Source organism: Triturus cristatus, chromosome 1_1 (assembly GCF_964204655.1).
Source record: "Triturus cristatus chromosome 1_1, aTriCri1.1, whole genome shotgun sequence".
NCBI classification, from domain to species: Eukaryota; Metazoa; Chordata; class Amphibia; order Caudata; family Salamandridae; genus Triturus; species Triturus cristatus.
The window spans coordinates 557,813,775-557,836,274 of NC_140579.1; the positions used below are offsets into that span (position 1 = coordinate 557,813,775).

The 22,500-nt window shown below is 57.2% G+C and overlaps 1 long non-coding RNA gene and 1 pseudogene across 2 annotated transcripts in view; one reads left to right on the forward strand and one right to left on the reverse strand.

Annotated features, from left to right (window-relative positions):
- The window catches only part of LOC146870615 (uncharacterized), a 466,635-nt gene that overhangs the window by 12,321 nt on the left and 431,814 nt on the right, over nucleotides 1-22,500 (reverse strand). The gene's annotated exons all lie outside the window — the stretch shown is intronic.
- Nucleotides 3,737-5,540, forward strand: LOC146870617 (18S ribosomal RNA; annotated as a pseudogene).

Genomic DNA, 22,500 nt, shown 5'->3' on the forward strand with positions numbered 1-22,500 from the left:
GCCTGAGGCCCAGCCAAGGTCCCGGAGCCCCCCAGGACGTGCAGCCCCGAGCCCTGCAAGGGCAGGCAGGAGCCCTACCGGGAAGGCTCGGCTCGGGGCAGGCAGATGGGAGTCCTTTCGGTCCCGGCCATCTGGTCGCACCTTTCCCCTCGGCCATCTGGTCGCACGCAATGCTTTCCAATGGGGCGACCAGATGGCCGGGTTTCCCTGGAAGTCCCGATGGGGCTCATTCGCCTCCCCTATCCCAGCTAGGGCTCCAGGAGGTCAGGCATGTCTGCGCCTAGTGTCCCCTGAGTCTCTCGGTGTGCACAGGTTCCCAGAAAGAGGGGTATCCTTCCTCCAGATTACTAGGGGCAGGGTATGCCGGGACGCCCCTCCCGGGCATGGCGGTTGTCAGGTGGGGACCAGATGGGCTAGGCCCGGACGACACCTCCCCGGCATCCGGGGCTCCCTCCTCCAGCCCTCGGTGAGGCAAAGTGCCAGGAACGGCCTCCATAGGTCCCAAGGGGGTCTGGGCCTCGGGAGCTGCTGCGGGCCTCCCCATGCCTGAGGCCTAGCTTGGGGTCTCTGAGCCCCCGAGCCCTGCAGCCCCCGGAGCCCTGCAGCCCCGGAGCCCTGCAGCCCCGGAGCCCTGCAGCCCCCGAGCCCTGCAGTCCCCGTGCCCTGCAGTCCCGAGCCCTGCAAGGGCAGGTTGGAGCCCTCCCACGAAGGCTCGGGGTGGGCAGATTGGCGTCATTTCGGTTTCGGCCATCTGGTCGCACCAATCCCCTCGGCCATCTGGTCGCACGCAATGCTTTCCAATGGGGCGACCAGATGGCCGGGCCGGCCTGGAAGTCCTGATGAGGGCTCATTCACCTCCCCAATCCCAGCCAGGGCTCCAGGAGGTTGGGCGCCTCTGTGCCTAGGGTTCCCTCCGTCACTCGGTGTGCACGCTTTACCAGAAAGGGGTGTAGCCTTCCTCTGGATTGCTAGGGGTAGAGTATGCCGGGATGCCCCTCTCGGGGATGGTGGTTCTCAGGCGGGGACCAGATGGGCTAAGCCCGGATGACACCTCCCCGTCGTCCGGGGCTCCCTCCTCCAGCCCACGGCGAGGCAAAGTGCCCGGGACGGGCTCCATGGGTCCCCGGACGTCCGGGCCCCGGAAGCTCCTGCGGACCTCCCCATGCCTGATGCCCAGCGTGGGGCCTCTGAGCCCCCCCAAACCCTGCAGCACCAGAGCCCTGCAGCCCGGTGCCCGGCAGCCCCGGTGCCCGGCAGCCCCGGAGCCCTGCAGCCCCGGAGCCCTGCAGCCCCCGAGCCCTGCAGCTCCCGAGCCCTGCAGCCCCCGAGCCCTGCAGCTCCCGAGCCCTGCAGCCCCCGAGCCCTGCAATCCCCATGCCCTGCAGCCCCCGAGCCCTGCAAGGTCAGGCGGGAGCCCTCCCACGAAGGCTCGGGGCGGGCAGATTGGCTTCATTTCAGTCCCAGCCATCTGGTCGCAATCCCCTCGGCCATCTGGTCGCACGCAATGCTTTCCAATGGGGCGACCAGCTGGCCGGGCCGGCCTAGAAGTCCCGATGAGGGCTCATTCGCCTCCCTGATCCCAGCCAGGGCTCCAGGAGGTCGGGCGCCTCCGCGCCTAGGGTCCTCTCTGTCACTCGGTGCGCACGGTTTACCAGAAAGGGGGGTAGCCTTCCTCCGAATTACTAGGGGCAGGGTATGCCGGGATGCCCCTCCCGGGGATGGCGGTTCCCAGGCGGGGACCAGATGGGCTGGGCCCGTACGACACCTCCCCAGCATCTGGGGCTCCCTCCTCTAGCCCGTGGCAAGGCAAAGTGCCCGGGACGGGCTCCATGGGTCCCCGGGCGTCCACGCCTCGGGAGCTCCTGCGGGCCTCCCCATGCCTGAGGCCCAGCGTGGGGTCTCTGAGGCCCCCGAGCCCTGCAATCCCCATGCCCTGCAGCCCCCGAGCCCTGCAAGGTCAGGCGGGAGCCCTCCCACGAAGGCTCGGGGCAGGCAGATTGGCTTCATTTCAGTCCCAGCCATCTGGTCGCAATCCCCTCGGCCATCTGGTCGCACGCAATGCTTTCCAATGGGGCGACCAGCTGGCCGGGCCGGCCTAGAAGTCCCGATGAGGGCTCATTCACCTCCCTAATCCCAGCCAGGGCTCCAGGAGGTCGGGCGCCTCCGCGCCTAGGGTCCTCTCTGTCACTCGGTGCGCACGGTTTACCAGAAAGGGGGGTAGCCTTCCTCCGAATTACTAGGGGCAGGGTATGCCGGGATGCCCCTCCCGGGGATGGCGGTTCTCAGTCGGGGACCAGATGGGCTGGGCCCGTACGACACCTCCCCAGCGTCTGGGGCTCCCTCCTCTAGCCCGTGGCAAGGCAAAGTGCCCGGGACGGGCTCCATGGGTCCCCGGGCGTCCACGCCTCGGGAGCTCCTGCGGGCCTCCCCATGCCTGAGGCCCAGCGTGGGGTCTCTGAGGCTCCCGAGCCCTGCAGCCCCAGAGCCCTGCAGCCCCGGAGCCCTGCAGCCCCCGAGCCCTGCAGCCCCTGAGCCCTGCAGCCCAGGAGCCCTGCAGCCCCGGAGCCCTGCAGCCCCGAGCCCTGCAGTTCCTGAACCCTGCAGCCCCCGAGTCCTGCAGCCCCCGAGGCCTGCAGTCCCCGTGCCCTGCAGCCCCCGAGTCCTGCAAGGGCAGGTGGGAGCCCTCCCGCGAAGGCTCGGGGCGGGCACATGGGCGTCCTTTTGGTCGTACCTTTCCCCTCGGCCATCTGACCGCACGCAATGTTTTCCAATGGGGCGACCAGATGCAGGGGACACCTCCCCGGGCCCGCGGGACCCCGTCCCGGGCACCCTGCCACGTGGCAGGACCAAGGACGGAGCCTGGGGCGGGGAGGGGGAGGCTCGCTGGTCCCGCTGGATCCCATCCAGGGCAGCCTGCCACGCGGCAGACCCAGGGACGGGCCCAGGGCTGGGGCAGCATCCTGGCCCCTCCAGCTGCCGGCTGAGGACTGCTAGGCCGAGAGGGGTCCTAGAGTACCCTGTCCCTAGTAATCCGGAGGAAGGCTACCCCCCTTTCTGGTAACCTGTGCGCACCGCAAGACTAAGGGGACCCTAGGTGAAGACGCGCCCGACCTCCTGGAGACCTGGTTGGGATCGGGCAGGCAAATGAGCCAGGGCAGCCCAGCCATCTGGTCGCCCCAGATGGCCGAGGGGAAAGGTGCGACCAAAAGGACGCCCATGTGCCCGCCGAACAAAGCGGATCCACCCCGCATGGACCGTCCGACTCGAGGGCCTGACGCCTGGCGGGAGACCCTACCCAGCAGAGCGAAGGCCGAGTGGCCCCGGCAGCTCGTGTCCCCCAAGTGTCTGACCCGAGCTGGAGGGGTCGGGTGGCGCAAGGCCCTTGGATGCTCCTGCTCAGCAGGTCCGAAGGCCCCGCATGCCACGCCGTCACCCCTCTCTGCCCAGCACATTTCCACAGCAGCTCGGAATGACTGTTCCGAGGGGTGCCATTGCCGCCAGGCTCCGGCACCCCTGCGTCTCGCTCAGGCTGTGCCTCGGCCTGCCTCTCCCTCCCGGGGGAGGTGGCTGGGCCTGCCGGTGACTATGCGACTGTACCTCTCCACACCCCTCCAGTGAGCTCTCCCGCCCAGGTGGGTTGGCTCCTTCCCCTGGCAGGCTCCCGAGAGGGAGGGGTGCGTGAAGGTTGCCGTCGGGGAGATGGGCACGCAGCCCCCACCCCATCAGCAGGTGCGGCTACCTGGTTGATCCTGCCAGTAGCATATGCTTGTCTCAAAGATTAAGCCATGCACGTGTAAGTACACACGGCCGGTACAGTGAAACTGCGAATGGCTCATTAAATCAGTTATGGTTTCTTTGATCGCTCCATCTGTTACTTGGATAACTGTGGTAATTTTAGAGCTAATACATGCCGACGAGCGCTGACCTCCCGGGATGCGTGTATTTATCAGACCAAGACCAATCCGGTCTCTCCCAGCCGCTTTGGTGACTCTAGATAACCTCAGGCCGATTGCACGTCCCTGTGACGGCGACGATACATTCGGATGTCTACCCTATCAACTTTCGATGGTACTTTCTGTGTCTACCATGGTGACCAAGGGTAACGGGGAATCAGGGTTCGATTTCGGAGAGGGAGCCTGAGAAACTGCTACCCATCCAAGGAAGGCAGCAGGCGCGCAAATTACCCACTCCCGACTCGGGAAGGTAGTGACGAAAAATAACAATACAGGACTCTTTCGAGGCCCTGTAATTGGAATGAGTACACTTTATATCCTTTAAATAGGATCCATTGGAGGGCAAGTCTGGTGCCAGCAGCCGCGGTAATTCCAGCTCCAATAGCGTATATTAATGTTGCTGCAGTTAAAAAGCTCATAGTTGGATCTTGGGATCGAGCTGGCGATCCGCCGTGAGGCGAGCTACCGCCTGTCCCAGCCCGTGCCTCTCGGTGCCCCCTTGATGCTCTTGATTGAGTGTCCTGGGGGTCCGAAGCGTTTACTTTGAAAAAATGAGAGTGTTCAAAGCAGGCCGGTCGCCTGAATACTTCAGCTAGGAATAATGGAATAGGACACCGGTTCTATTTTGTTGGTTTTCGGAACTGGGGCCATGATTAAGAGGGACGGCCGGGGGCATTCGTATTGTGCCGCTAGAGATGAAATTCTTGGACCGGCGCAAGACGAACCAAAGCGAAAGCATTTGCCAAGAATGTTTTCATTAATCAAGAACGAAAGTCGGAGGTTCGAAGACGAGCAGATACCGACGTAGTTCCGACCATAAACGATGCCGACTAGCGATCCGGCGGCATTATTCCCATGACCCGCCGAGCAGCTTCCGGGAAACCAAAGTCTTTGGGTTCCGGGGGGAATATGGTTGCAAACCTGAAACTTAAAGGAATTGACGGAAGGGCACCACCAGGATTGGAGCCTGCGGCTTAATTTGACTCAACACAGGAAACCTCACCTGGCCCGGACACGGAAAGGATTGACAGATTGATAGCTCTTTCTCGATTCTGTGGGTGGTGGTGCATGGCCGTTCTTAGTTGGTGGAGATATTTGTCTGGTTAATTCTGATAACGAACGACACTCCTCCGTGCTAACTAGTTACGCGACCCCCAGCGGTCGGCGTCCAACTTCTTAGAGGGACAAGTGGCGTTCAGCCACACGAGATCGAGCAATAACAGGTCTGTGATGCCCTTAGATGTCCGGGGCTGCACGCGCGCTACACTGAATGGATCAGCGTGTGTCTACCCTTCGCCGACAGGTGCGGGTAACCCGCTGAACCCCGTTCGTGATAGGGATTGGGGATTGCAATTATTTCCCATGAGCGAGGAATTCCCAGTAAGTGCGGGTCATAAGCTCATGTTGATTAAGTCCCTGCCCTTTGTACACACCGCCCGTCGCTACTACCGATTGGATGGTTTAGTCAGGTCCTCGGATCGACCACGCTGGGGTCGGCAACGGCCCTGGCAGAGTGCCGAGAATACGGTCAAACTTGACTATCTAGCACGTTATTTTGAGCTCTATGCAATGCGTTTGGGCACATACCCTTGTCTTCATCTATCATAAGAAGAGAGTGATATATCTGAACTTGATTATTTGTTGACAATATTAGACATTGTTTAGAGACATCACTTAGATAAGTAATGGGCTACCCATGTTTAGAAGTTCACTGGCAATCTAAGTAGCGGGTGCCAGAGAGCTGTTCCTTCTTTTTTATCACTACAGGGCCCCTTGTGTATTGTAGTGTTGTGTATTGGTTGACTTTGGCTAAACATGAGAGTCAGCCTTCCCTTGGTCTGGTTGGTTCAGCACGACTATTGTAATAATGTTAGGTAGCCCCATTTGAAGTATTCAACTTTAATATGTGGTTTGTATACGTTTTACCTTTGCAACAGAGCGGGGACTCATTCCCTGAGCGGATGCCAGGTGAGGTGAGGTGCACTCCCGTACATGAACGGGTAAGTGCAACATTTTTTATAATTTTCATTTGATTTGTTATGACATACACCTTGAGGTAATAATTTACTATTTTTATCAACATAGAATATCTATGCTGATTCTATTGTGACAGCAGCTATACTTTATAGAATGTGAGAAACATGAAGTAGAAAACAGTTTTCAGTTTTTTTATTTTAGGGATGAGTCCAATTCTCCTGTGTTTCACTACATCTAGGACTCACAGGTTCTGGCAGGTTGTATGGTCCCAACTGCATTATATTGAGACTTGTGTACACTTTTGTTGGTTCACTGTTTTGCATTAGCATTTCCACCTTTATTGGTCCTGACGAAAGCCCGGTTTAAAAAAATCTAGGGGCTGAAACATGTAGACCTAGTCCTCACGGACTTATTACAGTTATTCTTTTAAACTGTATTTGCACTGTTTTTAGTTTTGACATAAGGGTAGTATTCATTAAAATTGGCTAGTACCCTGATAGCTAAATTTAACCTCACTTGTCTTTCACCTTAATACATCACTAGCACTGCAACCATCATCCTCCTAATTTTCAAACCATCTCCTCATCTCTTTTTGATATCAAAGTGGACATTTCCTCCTTTTTGCCACTTATGGAAACATCTGTTTCAACTCCCTTCTACTTTTGAGAAGTTTGCAACCCTTGATCCCATGAGGGCATGCATTGAAGTGGATATCCCAAATGATGAAGCAGGCCACTTCGGTGGGTGATGGGACTCCATTGTTTCCCTAAAAACTTCTTTCATTCTACTCAGTATTTTTTGGCTGACTCTAGAGACCATAGTTTTCTTCTTTTTGTGTGACCATTTCGGTTGGGGAACAGAACACTATTGGTCTATAAACATTTTCCCTAAGACCCTCTTTTTGAATACTTATTGATACACTTAGGTGCCGATCACGATCCGGTAAAAAATTCCCCCGTGCGACTCGTATCGGGTCTTTTTACCGTACGAATCGTACAAGTGCCGTACGAACTGGCAATCACGATTCGCATGGTAAAAAGTCCATACGAACCGCACTGGGAATCATTCCCCACACGTCCTCGGGTCGGAAAATGTGTCCGACACGTCCTCGGACGATTTACCTTACAAACGTGAAAATCCAAGTCCGACCGAGGAATCACGATCCATCCCGTGCGTCCGAGGTTACAACCGTATGGAAAAAACACCGTCCGCACCGAACTCCTACAGCAACCATGGAGACATGTGCCCGCATACGCGCCCAACACTCCCCCCAGCCCCCGTACGTCCGACACGTACCCCCGTATATGTATACCCCCACCCGTCTAGGTACACCCCAGTACGTTCCAGTCGAACCCCCACCCCAGTACGTGTCATAGCCCCGTCTACCTACACCCCAGTACGTTCCAGTCGTACCCCCACCCCAGTACGTGTCGTACCCCCGTGTACCTACACCCCAGTACGTTCGAGCCACACCCCCACCCCAGTACGTGTCATAGCCCCGTCTACCCACACCCCAGTACGTTCCAGTCGTACCCCCACCCCAGTACGTGTCGTACCCCCCGTGTACCTACACCCCAGTACGTTCGAGCCCCACCCCCACCCCAGTACGTGTCATAGCCCCGTCTACCCACACCCCAGTACGTTCCAGTCGTACCCCCACCCCAGTACGTGTCGTACCACCGTCAATGTACACCCCCCCACCCCTGTACGTGTCGTACCACCGTCTATGTACACCCCAGTACGTTCCAGTCGTACCCCCAGCCCAGTACGTGTCGTACCACCGTGAACCTACACCCCAGTACGTTCGATCCCCACCCCCACCCCAGTACGTGTCATACCCCCCGTGTACCTACACCCCAGTACGTTCCAGTCGTACCCCCACCCCAGTACGTGTCATACCCCCCGTGTACCTACACCCCAGTACGTTCCAGACGTACCCCCACCCCAGTACGTGTCGTACCCCCCGTGTACCTACACCCCAGTACGTTCGAGCCACACCCCCACCCCAGTACGTGTCATACCCCCCGTGTACCTACACCCCAGTACGTTCCAGTCGTACCCCCACCCCAGTACGTGTCGTACCACCGTCAATGTACACCCCCCCACCCCTGTACGTGTCGTACCACCGTCAATGTACACCCCCCCACCCCTGTACGTGTCGTACCACCGTCTATGTACACCCCAGTACGTTCCAGTCGTACCCCCACCCCAGTACGTGTCGTACTACCGTCAATGTACACCCCCCCACCCCAGTACGTGTCGTACCACCGTCCATGTACACCCCCCACCCCTGTACGTGTCGTACCACCGTCCATGTACACCCCAGTACGTTCCAGTCGTACCCCCACCCAAGTACGTGTCGTACCACCGTCAATGTACACCCCCCCACCCCAGTACGTGTCGTACCACCGTCAATGTACACCCCCCACCCCTGTACGTGTCGTACCACCGTCCATGTACACCCCAGTACGTTCCAGTCGTACCCCCACCCCAGTACGTGTCGTACCCCCCGTGTACCTACACCCCAGTACGTTCGAGCCCCACCCCCACCCCAGTACGTGTCATACCCCCCGTGTACCTACACCCCAGTACGTTACAGTCGTACCCCCACCCCAGTACGTGTCGTACCCCCCGTGTACCTACACCCCAGTACGTTCGAGCCACACCCCCACCCCAGTACGTGTCATACCCCCCGTGTACCTACACCCCAGTACGTTACAGTCGTACCCCCACCCCAGTACGTGTCGTACCCCCCGTGTACCTACACCCCAGTACGTTCGAGCCACACCCCCACCCCAGTACGTGTCATACCCCCCGTGTACCTACACCCCAGTACGTTCCAGTCGTACCCCCACCCCAGTACGTGTCGTACCCCCCGTGTACCTACACCCCAGTACGTTCGAGCCCCACCCCCACCCCAGTACGTGTCATACCCCCCGTGTACCTACACCCCATTACGTTACAGTCGTACCCCCACCCCAGTACGTGTCGTACCCCCCGTGTACCTACACCCCAGTACGTTCGAGCCCCACCCCCACCCCAGTACGTGTCATACCCCCGTGTACCTACACCCCAGTACGTTACAGTCGTACCCCCACCCCAGTACGTGTCGTACCCCCCGTGTACCTACACCCCAGTACGTTCGAGCCACACCCCCACCCCAGTACGTGTCATACCCCCCGTGTACCTACACCCCAGTACGTTCCAGTCGTACCCCCACCCCAGTACGTGTCATACCCCCCGTGTACCTACACCCCAGTACGTTCCAGTCGTACCCCCACCCCAGTACGTGTCGTACCCCCCGTGTACCTACACCCCAGTACGTTCGAGCCACACCCCCACCCCAGTACGTGTCATACCCCCCGTGTACCTACACCCCAGTACGTTCCAGTCGTACCCCCACCCCAGTACGTGTCGTACCACCATCAATGTACACCCCCCCACCCCTGTACGTGTCGTACCACCGTCTATGTACACCCCAGTACGTTCGAGCCCCACCCCCACCCCAGTACGTGTCATACCCCCCGTGTACCTACACCCCAGTACGTTCCTGGCGCACCCCCAACACAACCTCCTAAGTACGGAGCGCACCCCATGCCCCAACATCACAACCGCATGTACGAGTCGTACAAAGCCACACACAAGGACATAATCGTACAACCAAATGGCCCATGTACACACCGTACACACGCTCAAAACGCACGTACACAACAAGGACAAAACAAAACAACACAAGAATACACCATTCGAAAGGCACACAGCCACTAAACATGGCCAACAACCACTAAAATAACACAATCACTGACCTGCAACTGTCAAAAACAAACAGAGGCCCAATACACCACCACTCCTTATAACACACCCACCCAAAATTCAAACACTGCCACACCCACCCATGGACCAATGAAAAGGGCCCACACACACAAACCATGAGCCTTTGCAACAGACTCACTGCTGCCAGACACCACAGAACCAGACTACAAGCTACACCACATCTTACACTTGCACACCTTCACACGACCACCCTCACAAACACCCTCTCATCACATTCACACACACACACAACCATCCACACCCCCCCCAACATCCACACACCCCCCACACCCACACCATCCCCACCCACACCCCTCACCATGCCCACTACCAAGAATCCAAAGTTCAGTCACCGAGAGTTGGAGGTCCTTGTTGATCAAATCCTCAGAGTCGAGCCACAGATCTTTGGAACATTGGTCAGAAGCACCAGCCAGGCAGCCAAAACAGCCATGTGGCAGACCATCGTCGATGCTGTGAATGCTGTTGCGGACACCAGGAGGACCAAGCAGGATTGCCAGAACAGGTGGTACGATCTGCGGAGGAGGGTCAGAGCCAAGAGGCAGGAGGAACACGACCAGGCCAACGCCACCGGAGGAGGGCCCTCCCGCAGAGCCGTACAGTACCATCCCTGGGAGGAGAGGGTGATGGCCATACTGCCGGTGGAGGCAGTTGAAGGAGTAGAAGGACTCCGAGACCCGGGTGAGTACACAAACAACGCACCTCACATGGGGGGAACTGCAACCACAACCAAAATTAATAACAGGCACGCAACCACCACAAGCCATCGCATGACTCAACCACACTCCATGAGCAGGCACATGCCACTGCTGCCACCATGCCCCATGCACCCAGCTGGACAATGTCAAGTCACAGGCCACAGAAGACAACAACACATGACACGGTAACCCGGATGGCGGGAGGCTGGGCACCAAGAATCACATAGTGCGACTCCAAAGCAGACAACAATGCCCTCTGCCCATATGGCCTAGGTCACAGCCAGACAAACACTGTGTCCCAACACAGGAATGACTTGCCAGCAAATGGCGGACGCCTTGCATCAACACATGGGGGTGAAGGCACTGTTTTGCACATGACAGCAGCTAATGAACAGCCAACATTGTGAAAGAGTGGCAGCACACACCACCACAGCAGCAGCGCACAGACACACAGCAGACAAAATGGGTGCCTGGAGATCAGAAACAAACTCACATCAACAGGCCAAGGGCCACTCAAAGATCTGCTAACAGTGTGTGCCCAGGAAGCTGGGCCAAGGTGACAGAGGGTGACACACGGAGGGAGGGAGAGGGGGACACAGAGGGAGGGAGAGGGGGACTGAGAGGGAGGGAGACGGACAGAGGGAGGAGGCTGACACACAGAGGGAGGGAGAGGGGGACAGAGAGGGAGGGAGAGGGGGACAGAGAGGGAGGGAGACACAGGAAGATGGACAGAGGGAGGAGGCTGACACACAGAGGGAGGGAGAGGGGGACAGAGAGGGAGGGAGAGGGGGACAGAGAAGGAGGGAGACACAGGGAGAGCAAATCAGTCCTTTGGTGTGTGGGAATGTCTGCTCGTCAGCAGGTGGACTGCGTGCATGTAGACAAGGGTGGCCAGTGCCAGAACCCCCCCTCTTCATCATGGCAAAACGCAGGGCCATGTCACAACCTGTACACGAGCACAAGGACAGCCACCTGCATCATATAAGTGTGTGGATCCACTCCATGTGCACATGTACAGTGCTACAAGGAAGGCGCAAATGCATGGCTCGCCACACATGCACACTCCACTGCTGACTGCAGTCACACTTGACGCAGCAAGTAAGACTGTGCCACACATAGTTAAAGGGGCCAAATTGGTGCCCAAGGGACACACCCATGCACAAGTGCACTGTGAGTGGAATGCAAGACAGATCCTAATTCCAAGAGGAAATGTGCCAACTTTGTAACGGATGAAACATGGATGTTGCATGGATCAAAATTAACATTTTCTCTCTCACACACAGGTCAACGTCGTGCTGCACCCCCCAACACTGGGGGGGAACACTCACAGGACCCGGATCTGCAGGAGACCGATCCCACCGGCAGCGACCACTCTCACCACTCTGCGGACGACCCCGACCGACCTGGCCCCTCTGGTGTCCAACCACCTGCAGCACCTGCGTCAGGTACAACCGTGCCAACCACCACCCCCACTCCTGCCACATCCCAGGAGACACCCAGGATCCCTGCCCCAACACCACAATGCAGCCAGGCTCGCCAGGAGGGACACGGTGTCCCGGGCACCCAGGAGGAGGCAGGCGACAACGCCAATGCCACCCCTCAGGGGTCCCGGAGACCCGATGTTCCCACAAGTGCAGGCCAGACGCAAGTGGGCAGGGGTGGTGGGAGTGGAGGACGGCGGAGGCGCGAGCCTGACCAGTTGGCTGGGGATCCGGTATTTTCCCATGTCCGTAACATCTTGGACTCATACCGGCAGGACACCACGGGCATGGCCCAGGTTGTGTCCATCCTCGAGGGGATCAAGGTCCAGCAGGCCCAGCAACATGCGGAGCTAATAGCCTGTCTACAGGTACACCAACGGAGGATGGAGGACAGACAGGCTGAGCAAGTGACGGCGTCCCAGGGGATTCACGCTGAACTCCGTCGGATGGCCGACACCATGGCCGACCCTCCCTGTGCCAGAAGGCGGAGAACATCACCACCCACAGGGAGGGATCATGAGGAGGAGGAGGAAACATCCGACGGAGCATCCCAGACGTCGTCACGGCCTGCTGCTGAGGTTCCCCGCAGGAAGCCGGGTCGTCCACGGAAAGGACCGTGAGGGTGGCTGCTACATCACCATCTCCCAGGACACCTGGCCTGGCACCTGGCCCACTGGAGCAACAGCATCACAGCATCAAGAGACATTCTCTGCCGCATGGCCCTGCTGGTCACTGGCTGACCAATGTTGACAAAGACTGTGGCATGGACTCTGAGGATTTCCAATGGCAAGGACACCAACTCCCCTACTGAACTTTGGATTCCCTAATCCCGGAAAGCCCCTCACTTTGTCCCCCCCCCCCCAATAATAAATCACACTATTAAGAGTAGATGCCTGCTGGTAGCATTATTACCTAACATGTGTCTTGTACAGTCTAAACATGCCTGAGTCATCTGTTCACTTCAACCATCCACACCCTGGGGCCTGAGTCTGGCACAGGACACATGGGTCACAGTTTATTAGGCAAGACAGACATGGAGCACCATACACACCCGTGATGGTCAGAACCAGCTGAGGGGGTGGCCGAACAACCGTGCTGACAGACACATTGAGTACAGCAACAGTCATGCGCAGAGGTCAGGGATCCTGGCCCGTGTCCTGGGGGGCACCCAGGTATGTGTAGACAGGTGGCAGAACCATGTCCTGCAAGCTTGAGTCCGGTGGATGCAGAGAATGGGGTCATGGACAACGTTGGATGCATGGGGATGGCACATGTCACAATACCCACACAGTCATGGACATCATGCCCAATACACAGTCTCAGCACACACACACAGCTTGCATCTTGCCACTCGACACATTGACACATAGCCACAATCAGGGAATACCATGCCAGACATGCAGGATGCACCGTGCCAACACACCAGCATTGACTGAGAAGAGGCACCTTGGAGGCATAGGGACACCTTTATTAGTCATGTTTTTGGGATTGCAGAGGCAACTTGAAGTACACATGAACACATCATGTGGAGTAACATGTGGCTCCAACACTGGCACCCCCCTTCTGCAGCACAAATGCGTGATAGCCATGAAACTGGCACACAAGCGTCGGCTAACAGCTAAACACCCACAGCTGCTCACGGAGAGCCTGCCATACACCATACATCCGCTGATGTGGAAGTCCCACGCCATGTCAAGACAATGTTAACCGTATGTGTCCGAGGGCAGTGTCACACACATTGATGCCATCATCACAATCCACTATCCCATCACTGATGACTGACAACCAGGCAGCCCATCTATTCAGGTGTACCCAGCTGCATGTCGTGTCCCATGGGGATGCCACATGTCTGCAGAGGAACCAAACCCCGACCGGGGCAGTGTGCACACATCGTGAACAACTGCCACACCCAATACACCCCAGATGCATCCCTTACCCCATGGAGACTTCCAAACGTGTCCGTGCCTGTAACGCTGAGTCAGCCCACGATGTCATGTCCATGAGGAATAGCAGTGCCACAACAATGCAACCAGCAAACGGCATGCGCAGGTACCTGGGGAAGAGAGACACACAAGAAGTCAGCCACAAAAAGCACAGCCACTTGCATGTGCAGTTACTCGACACATGTATGGATGACAACATGCTAGGTCACAATTATGACTGGGGAAATACTACCATCACTGCCACCATCACTCCAGTGACACACCCACACACACCTCTGACCCACGTGCCATACATGCAGGTGGAGACACACATCACAACGCATGCCACACGGGGACCAATGCGTGCACACTCAGACCCTGATACTCACCACTAAGCAAAGAAGTCGCGTATGAGCCGAGTCCGGATGTCCTCTTGCGGCTCCACATCCTCCACATCACTAGCCCCATTGCCAAGCCCTTCGTCCTCCACGGGTGGATGGTCCTCGTCATGTTGATTCAGGATGAGTGGCACAGCTCTTTCAACTGCCATGTTGTGCAGCATGCAGCAGACCATGAAGATCTTGCAGACCTTCGCCGGGGCATAAGGGAGTGCACCGCCGGTCTTGTGGAGGCACCGGAATCGGCTCTTCAGCATGCCAAACGTCCTCTCTATCACTCGCCTTGTCCGGCCATGGGCGGTGTTATAGCGGAGCTGGGCCGGCGTGATGGGGTTGCGGAGAGGTGTCAGCAGCCAAGGCATGTTGGGATAACCAGCGTCCCCTACATGGGAAGCACATGGACATCGTTAGAACTGGTGTAGCGGTCGTGCTGGTCGGCTATACAGAATACAGGACAGACAGACTGTACCCACCAACAACACATGCCCGTTCGTTGCGCAGCTGCATCATCATATCAGGCATCCCGCTACACCTCATGATGTAGGCATCGTGTGCTGATCCTGGGAAACGAGCACAGACATGTGAAATCACCATATTGGACAGACACACCACAAGGGCATTGATGGAGTGGTAGTGCTTCCGATTGCGGTACGCCACCTCCCGTGCGTGTGGTGGTACCAAACCTACATGTGTCCCATCTATGGACCCAATGACATGGGGCATCCCTCCCAGGGCATAGAATCCACGCTTGACCTCAGTCATCTGTTCAGGGGTTGGGAACTTGATGAAGTCATCCAGGTGAATCAACATGGCCTCCAAGAAATCATGCAGCACACCGCTGAACATGCTCTGGGACATGCCACCAACATGAGCTATGGTATTTTGGAAGGTACCCGTGGCCAGAAAATGTAGGGCAGCCATTACCTTCAGCTGGGGTGTCAGTGCCGTAGGATACCTGTGCTGCGGTTGCAGGTGTGGTGCCAGTCTCGCCGTCAGCTCCAGAATCAACGGTTGGGTGAAGCGGTAGAGCCGGATCCTGTCATTCTCCTGCATGGTAGCCAAGTCTGGAATTCTTCGGGCAACAGGAGGCGCTCTGCAGTAATTTGGAAGTGACAAGGAAGAGTGAGTGCACTACGAGAACAACTCATGTCTACTGAGCACATGTAAATCTGGCAATACACACATGCCACATAGGGAGTCAGGCATGTGCTACATGCCCAGGACACGTATGGATGCAAGGTGACACTCCTTCCAAGACCCAGCTACACACGGTGATTGAGAACCTCCCCATGCCACGCCATGGAAATAGCTGTGTCCCAGTGCAAGTGCACTGCCCGACGCAAGACAGGAGTGACATACACCCACACATCAGCAGAAGTGTGATGCCGATTGCAGAGACTGGTAGCGGAACACTGGAGCCACAGGTCACATGACATTACACTAGTCCAGCCCACACACCTTGCCATGAAGGTGCACATGTCATGACTCACCACACATTCCTTGTGAGTTTGCTGACATGGCCTTGTCACGCTACTCCGTGTCCCATGCATACATGTGCACCTCACATCCGATAACACATGTGGCATGGTGTTGGGAACAGTGTGCAATGACAATCTACACACAGCCACATGTTGGTTGCTGCAACGGCTGCAGCTTTTGAGGGTGCTACAACATCAACCTGATGTAAATCCCGGACACATATATGACATAGTCACATTGTGCACTGTGGGTAGTGACAAGTCATGTGTCATGACCCCTGTACCGGGCATCATGGGACACTTCCGTGTGTTGGTGTCCGTGCCATGCCAGTGACGCTCACCCCAAGTGCGCAGTCCCACATGCACACATGTCAAAGGAGTCAAGGGCATGCCTGGCACACATTGCACCCTCACACAGTACACATGTACACATCTCATCATACATCTGGTGCCTTCTCCACTCAGGAGGCATGTTCCACATCACAGCCTGTGACACCTGTGCCCCACACATGTAGTAATGCACAGACGATGCCTTGATGTCCATTCCTGGACAAGTATGTCCATCCATGGACAAGTATGTCCGCCCTATTCCTACATGTGTGTCGCCTATCACCACAGTGATGTGTAAAAACCGCCGTACTGCTGCTGAGAGGGCCTGTGCATGTTCCCAAATCACTGTGGGAGTGCTGCCGTATGTGTACCCATCGTGATGGCGAGCGTACAGGCATGTGTACGGTCCGTAGCACTACGGGTACGCATACGCGTGCAGACCCATAGTGATAGTGAGCGTAGATGCGTGTGTACGTTCCGTACCACTACGGGTACGCATACGCGTGCAGACCCATAGTGATAGTGAGCGTAGATGCGTGTGTACGGCCCTATCACTATGGGTCTGCACGCGTATGCGTACCCGTAGTGGTACGGACCGTACACACGCATGTACGCTCACTATCACTATGGGTCTGCACGCGCATGCGTACCCGTAGTGGTACGGACCGTACACACGCATGTATGCTCACTATCACTATGGGTCTGCACGCGTATGCGTACCCGTAGTGCTACGGACCGTACACACGCATGTACGCTCACTATCACTATGGGTCTGCACGCGTATGCGTACCCGTAGTGGTACGGACCGTACACACGCATGTACGCTCACTATCACTATGGGTCTGCACGCGTATGCGTACCCGTAGTGGTACGGACCGTACACACGCATGTACGCTCACTATCACTATGGGTCTGCACGCGTATGCGTACCCGTAGTGGTACGGACCGTACACACGCATGTACGCTCACTATCACTATGGGTCTGCACGCGTATGCGTACCCGTAGTGTTACGGACCGTACACACGCATGTACGCTCACTATCACTATGGGTCTGCACGCGTATGCGTACCCGTAGTGGTACGGACCGTACACACGCATGTACGCTCACTATCACTATGGGTCTGCACGCGTATGCGTACCCGTAGTGGTACGGACCGTACACTCGCATGTACGCTCACTATCACTAGGAGTACGCATACGCGTGCAGACCCATAGTGATATAGAGCGTACATGCGTGTGTACGGTCCGTAACACTACGGGTACGCATACGCCTGCAGACCCATAGTGATAGAGAGCGTACATGCGTGTGTACGGTCCGTAACACTACGGGTACGCATACGCGTGCAGACCCATAGTGATGGAGAGCGTAGGCATGCATGTACGGGCCGTTGCCATGCATTTGGGGTGCCCTAGGGCCCCGAAACGCACCGTACCTGTGTGTGATGCTCCAAATTACATAGGGGACAAGTATTAAGGCCTACATGCATGCTGGTTGTCATGGAGACCAAGTTCAAAATTCGAAATTGTTCTGGAAGGTGCACAGCAGAAGTCAGTTGGAATTCTTCTACTTTGTTGCAATGTGTTTGTGGGGCTGACATCATGCAGGAGAATGAAACCGATAGAGAACCCACAGACTGCTAGGTTTGAAGGGATTGGTGGAAACATAGGATGCAAATGTGAGTGACCAATCACTCTGTACTCCTGTGCATGAGACTGGGCAGAAGGGCACATATAAGGCAGCCAGGTCCGATGAGGGAGCACTTGCCTGCACATCTTTGCATTCGTCGACCCAGCTGCTGCTACTGATTCCCTGGAACCATGTCAAGGGCTGTGGAGAGGACACAGCCATTCACCCTGGAGGAGAACATGGCTCTGCTGGATGTGATCCTCCCACAGTACTCCATGCTGTATGGACGACCAGGGTATCAAGTGAGTGCATAGGCCACTGCCACAGACTGTCCCTATGTTGTGACTGTGACTTCTGCCATTGCGTCCAGGTGTAACACACATGCCATGTACTGTCGGGGGGGTCCCAGGGGGGGGTGCCTGATGTCTCCCAGCAGTGCCCTGAGACAGGAGGGGTGGGGGCCTATCACTCACAGCAGTGCCCTGAGACAGGAGGGGTGGGAGCCTATCACTCACAGCAGTGCCCTGAGACAGGAGGGGTGGGGGCCTATCACTCACAGCAGTGCCCTGAGACAGGAGGGGTGGGGGCCTATCACTCACAGCAGTGCCCTGAGACAGGAGGGGTGGGGGCCTATCACTCACAGCAGTGCCCTGAGACAGGAGGGGTGGGGGCCTATCACTCACAGCAGTGCCCTGAGACAGGAGGGGTGGGGGCCTATCACTCACAGCAGTGCCCTGAGACAGGAGGGGTGGGTGTGATGCACAGTGTGAGCCTTGATCATTGATTGTGACATTGCCATCATTCCACCTGTGTACCCACTGTGGCACGTACTGCTTTTTCCCTCACCAGGGGATGATGTCCCTATGACAAAGGTGCAATGCGTTGGCTGCATGACATGCCTTGTTGTAACCAGCTAATTTGTACCCATATGTCTCTCTGTGACATGTGGCTGGTGTATTGATGTGGTGTCACTTGTTCCTCCTCACAGGTAGGCGCCACTGCCAAGGAGCAGATCTGGCTGACCGCCGTCAGTGCCGTGAGGGGTGTGGATGGTCGGAGGCGGAGCCTGCCCCAGGTGAGGAAACGCTGGCAGGATATCCGGTGCTGGACGCGGAGGATTGCACGGCTCCTGCTGGGGGACTCACCTGAGAGCCACAAGAACCGCGGCCGCCGCCGTCTGAGCCACCTCCACAGGCGTGTGCTGCCGGTGGTCTTTCCAGACCTGGAGAGGCGCTTACAGGCGATGCAGCAGCCGGAAGGGGGTAGGTACATGTGTGTTTGTTGTGTGTCACCGGCATTTGTAAGGGCACAGTAGCATGAATTCACTGGCAGCGTTTAAAGGTGCTGTGCAGATCCTGTTTGCCCCAGTATAGCGCTGTGCCCCTGCCACCCTTCCCCTCCTTGCAATGTGTTCCCTGGTCTGTGTGTAGTCACTCCTTCACAAGGTAATGTAGGCTGGCGCTTTGTCCACGAGAACAATGACTGTAGCATCATGTGTGGGGGTGGTGTGTAACAGGTTGTGGGACCTTGCCTGTGCACTGTCAAGTTCACTGCATGTGGGTTCCATGATGCTGACTCCAGACATGGGAGTTGGTCTCTCATGTGTCATGCCTTACAGCGCGCATGTCCTATGTAGTGGCCTGTGACATGATGTGCATGAGTGTGCGATACACATATTGCAGGGATGGTGACGTGTGTTGCAGTCATTACCATTCAGTAGCATGTAGTTGTGTGCCCACTACTGTCCCCTGTGGCAGCTCTTCCTCAGTGGTGTATGTGTCATCATAAACGTGGCCAATCTCAGTGTCTACAGCGTAGGTTGTGCTCTGTGCCATTGTCCCCTGTCACCATGTATATTGAGGTGCTATTTTGTACAGGTGTCCACTGTGCAGCCTGACCTGATTGTCCTTCTTCATACTCACAGTTGCCAGTGCCTGTGTGTCTTGTTATACTCATCTGAGGATGGGCACTGGTACCTCATTATTTGTACAGGCGCACCTTGGCTGTTTGGCGTCCAATCTTGCTTTTTGCCTGCCCCTGTGTGTATCACCCAGACTATGAGATGTTGGTGCCACCTGTGTCTCAACAATTTGCCTCGTGTAGGGTCTTGTTGGGGCGGGCAATGCCTATGTGTCAAATCCTGATTTCCACTTGCTGGGTCTGGGCAGTGTGTGATGTGTCTGGACACACACGCAATGTGCAGTGACCGAGTCATGTTGGGCATGTTTTCAGCATTACCTATGCAGCATGTGTCTCAAGTTCATGGATATGGTCCCTGGTCATCGGTATTTTCGCCAACGCTGTGTGGTGCAGATGCAGTGCTGGATTGTCCCCAGGGCCTGGGTGCTATGTCAGACTCCGTTTCCTGTCTTTAGCTATTGTCTCATGCTCTCCATGGTATTTCAGTGGCATGGTGGCTGAACCAACTGTGTGTTTCATGCCCTACATCGGTACCCTGTTCAGTAGATGTTAGGGATCTTCCTTTTCAGGCTATGCAATGTTACCTATGTAGATTGGACTCATGTGACAGATGTGTACAGGTGTCTGATTAATTTCTGTCTCTCCACCCTGCCCACAGCATCGTCGGGGGACACAGAGGGAGACATGGACACAGACCAGGCGGAGGGACCGAGCACCAGTGCCAGCCGTGACATCGGGTCTGGCACATAGAGTGGGACAGAGGCGGAGGAGAGTGTGGCCGAGGACCTGTCGACTGGCACATCAGACTACGAAGCTGACAGGTCCGAGGAGGATGTCTCCGAGTGGGCGGAGGCTGCACCAGCAGCTGGCAGCGGAACAACACCTCGCACCGCCCCCTCAGTTTCCATCAGCCGCCTCCCACTTGCTCGTGTCCCTTCCCAGCGTGCCCGGTCACAGCATGTCTCCTTCCTGCCAGGCACCGCACCCCCTGCCCCTGTCTCCACTGCTGCCGCCAATGCAGAGTCTGTGGACATCCAGCGGCAACTGCAGGTTGGTCAGGCTGCGATCCTTAAAGTCCTCCATGCCCACGGCAAAACCCTCACCAACATCGAGGCTTTCTTGGAGGGCATTCATTCATCGCAGGCTGACCAACGCAACTTGCTGAGGTCCATAGACTCCACACTGACTAAAGCAGTGGGTCTCCTGCAGCGCGACCTCCCCCCACCTACCCCTGCCCCATCCACACTTCCCACTCCCATGCCTGTCCCACGTACACCCAGACGTCGGCATGCACCCACATCAACGGACACGGGCACCACACCAGCAGGGAAGGTCCACCGCACTCCTCCTGACACGCACACACAGGGTGAGGTAGGCACACCCACTGGGTCGGGGGGCAAACGTGTGACACGCAGCCATAGTGGGAGTCCGCATTCCACCCAGTCCACTCCCTCCAAATCCCCTCCCCTCAGCTCTCCTGGCCACATCTCCCCCAAGGACTCCTTCATGGCCGCTCTGTCCCTGAGCCCCACGGTTACACCACCACGCAAGCGGTCAAGGAGGTCCCCGGTCAGGGTGGTTGAGTCTCCCCCCCTGTCTCCACCCTCCCCCAGTGGCGCTGCGACCCATCCCTCTGACCCCCCCCCCCTCCTTGGGGCCTGAGGTCCCTTCGGGTGCAGGGGACTCCCTGGAGGACCTTGCAAAGGTGTGTAGTGCCATCCTGGCCTCCGCCTTTGGCCCTGCCCCACCCCCTGTGGTGGAGTCCTCCATCCCTGCACCCACAACGCCGCCCCTTTGCCCTGATGTCCCTGCGGTGCCTGTTGCTTCCCCCCCCCCTGATGCCCTCACCAGTGTGGAAGACGATGCCATTTGACTGTGCAGGCAAGGTAGGGGACACGCATCCCACTGTGTCCCCCATCCAGCTGAGAATCATTGACTGCCCTATGGGCTTTGTGAAGATTGAACTGCCTGCGATCCACGGACATTGTGCTCATGCTGAATAAAGCTTAATTCTGTCTCAGGGCACTGCTGGGAGGACTCCACACCCACCCCTCCTGTCTCAGGGCACTGCTGGGAGGACTCTGCACACACCCCTCCTGTCTCAGGGCACTGCTGGGAGGACTCTGCACACACCCCTCCTGTCTCAGGGCACTGCTGGGAGTGATAGGCACCCACCCCTCCTGTCTCAGGGCACTGCTGGGAGGACTCCACACCCACCCCTCCTGTCTCAGGGCACTGCTGGGAGGACTCCACACACACCCCTCCTGTCTCAGGGCACTGCTGGGAGGACTCTGCACCCACCCCTCCTGTCTCAGGGCACTGCTGGGAGTGATAGGCACCCACCCCTCCTGTCTCAGGGCACTGCTGGGAGGACTCTGCACACACCCCTCCTGTCTCAGGGCACTGCTGGGAGGACTCCACACCCACCCCTCCTGTCTCAGGGCACTGCTGGGAGGACTCTGCACACACCCCTCCTGTCTCAGGGCACTGCTGGGAGTGATAGGCACCCACCCCTCCTGTCTCAGGGCACTGCTGAGAGGACTCTGCACCCACCCCTCCTGTCTCAGGGCACTGCTGGGAGGACTCTGCACACACCCCTCCTGTCTCAGGGCACTGCTGGGAGGACTCTGCACCCACCCCTCCTGTCTCAGGGCACTGCTGGGAGTGATAGGCACCCACCCCTCCTGTCACAGGGCACTGCTGGGAGGACTCTGCACACACCCCTCCTGTCTCAGGGCACTGCTGGGTGGACTCTGCACACACACCTCCGATTTCAGGATATGTACGCTTGGAACATACACGGTGGGGGTACGCTCAATGCATTCGAGGTGAGGGTACGAGTCTACTTACACTGGTGTGGTGGGGGTACGCTCCATGCATACGC